This window comes from Nicotiana tabacum, chromosome 4 (assembly GCF_000715075.1).
Source record: "Nicotiana tabacum cultivar K326 chromosome 4, ASM71507v2, whole genome shotgun sequence".
Taxonomy (NCBI): domain Eukaryota; kingdom Viridiplantae; phylum Streptophyta; class Magnoliopsida; order Solanales; family Solanaceae; genus Nicotiana; species Nicotiana tabacum.
In genome coordinates, this window is record NC_134083.1 from 146,293,387 (window position 1) to 146,295,796 (window position 2,410).

The 2,410-nt window shown below is 40.8% G+C and overlaps 1 non-coding gene across 1 annotated transcript; it reads left to right on the plus strand.

Moving 5' to 3' along the window:
* Positions 1 to 1,644: 1,644 nt before the first annotated feature.
* Positions 1,645 to 1,751, plus strand: LOC142180490 (small nucleolar RNA R71). Its single transcript, XR_012709113.1, has one exon. It is a non-coding gene; the product is annotated as a small nucleolar RNA R71 (small nucleolar RNA).
* Positions 1,752 to 2,410: the final 659 nt, after the last annotated feature.

Sequence of the window (2,410 nt, forward strand, 5' to 3'; positions counted from 1 at the left end):
TGCGAACTAGTGCACACATCCACGCGGATAGCTTCTTCTTAGCCTTCTTGGGGTATATCCCACACTTGTCTTTTTCAATCACTGGAGCTTTCTCTTTTGAACTCTTTACCTTCCACTCAACACTTGCAGCTGGCTTCTCCATTTTCACCCCAGTTGCTACATTCATCTCAAATGTCACTGTCTCTTCACCCACTCTAAGCATGAGTTTTCTATCATGTATATCCAGTATAGCTCTACCCGTTACTAAAAATGATATTCCTAGGATGAGGGGGCCTCCTTGCTCTCCTCCATATTCACCACTATGAAAACTACAGGAAATACAAACTTATCCACCCGCACCAAAACATCTTCTACTATCCCCTCGGGTGTTATAGTCATTTGGTATGCCAGCTGTAAAGATATTGGCACCGACCTTATCTCTCCAATTTCATGTAAATAGACAATGGCATTAGATTAATTGAGGCACCTGAATCACATAAAGATTTATCAAAGTTAAGAGTGCGTAAAGAGTAAGGTATAGTAAAATTCCTTGGATCTCCACACTTTTATGGGAGTTTATTTTGCTAGATTGCACTGCACTTCTCTATGAGCTTAACCACTTTGGTATCTTCTATCTTTCTCTTCTTCTTAAGGATCTCTTTCAAGAACTTTGCATAAGCTGGCATTTGTGAGAGAATTTCAGTGAATGGTAGGTTTACATTAACCTATCTCAGCATATCTAAAAATTTCTCAAACTACTTGTCCATCTTTCTCTATAGAGCTTTTAGGGAAAAGGTAGAGCAGGCATGTGCTTGCTCAGTCTTTTTATCATCTTCAATTTTCAGCTCCTTCCCACTTTATTTTTTAGGCACAGCTTCTTTGTGAAATGGAGAGGGATCCTTCAACACTTGTCCGCTTCTCAAGGTCACAACATTTACCATTTCTTTGGGATTCTTTTCAGTATCAGCGGGCAGAGTACCCAGGATCTTCTCAGATAATACAGTTGCAATTTGTCCCACTTGTCTCTCCAAGTTACGCAAACCTATCCCAAGTTCCTTAATAGATGCACCATGAGTATCTAATCTTTCATCAGTCTTTACAATAAAGGATTTCACAAGATCTTCTAACCCCAACTGAATTGGCTATTGAGGCTAAAATTGCGGCCTCTGTTGATTCACAAAACCAGGCACACCTTGAAATTTGGAGTTGTTTTGTTGCCATACATTTGTTGTACCCCCGGGTGAACTCCATAAAAAATCGGGGTGCTTCTGACCCATTGCATTGAAATTATAATTACCCACAGCATTAACTTCCTCCATTGAAGCTTGACACTCATGAGTAGGGTGTCATCTTCCACATATGTCACATGCTGCATGAGGCTCATTATGTATTGAAGCCAAGGTTAGCTTCCTTATTTCTTTGGCCATGGCATCAAGTTGTACCTGCACGGATGTGTTAGCATCAACCTGGTGAACACCCGTTGATCTTCTTCTTTCAGCAAACTCTGAGAGCCACTGATTTTCATCTTCAGACAACTCATCTAGAATAGTGACTATCTCCTCTGGAGTCTTCTTCATCAATGGACTGCCTGCTGTGTTGCTCAATGTTCCGCGTGAAGTTGGTGTCAATCCATCCCAAAAATCATGGAGTTGCATCCAGATTTCTATTTCGCTATGTTGACACTTTTGCACTATCTCTTTAAACCTCTCCCATACTTCAAACATGGTTTCAGTCTCGTTCTGGCCGAAGTTATGGATTTCTCTTCTAAACTTGCCCATTTTAGCTGAGGAGAAATATTTAGCAAGAAATTTTCTGGTCATATCCTCCCATGTTCTAATCGATCCCTGGGGAAAGCTTCGAAGCCAATGCTTTGCATCATCTTTGAGAGTGAAAGGGAATGCCCTTAAGTAGACTGCATCTTGTGACACACCATTATATTGAAAGGTGTTCATAATCTCCTCGAAGTTCATTAGATGATTGTTTGGATATTCGTTCATCTTTCCTCTAAAGACACAACTATTTTGGAGGGTTTGAAGTAACCCCTGCTTTAACTCAAAATTATTAGCTGCAATAGGAGGTGGTCTCACACTCGATAAGCCTTGGTTGTAGACCGGTCTCGCATAATCACCAAGTGGTCTCCCTTGTCTGGGAGCTATTTTCCGAATTGGTATGCACCTATGGGCTGATTCTGAGCTATTCTTCAAGATCTATCCTCCTCATAAGCAATTTGTGCATCTCTAAGTGTTGCTTCTTCATAATCTCTTGCAGTTTTCTCTTTGAGTTGGGTTGCCTCTCTCGCAACCAAATCAACATTATCATCATCTCCCGCCATATTTTCTTTGGTTGAGGATTGCCCAATCGTTTCTGTATTCTCTGAGAGATTTCTTTCCTTCCTCAACTGTCGTAGATGTTTCTCAATTTCTGGTTCATA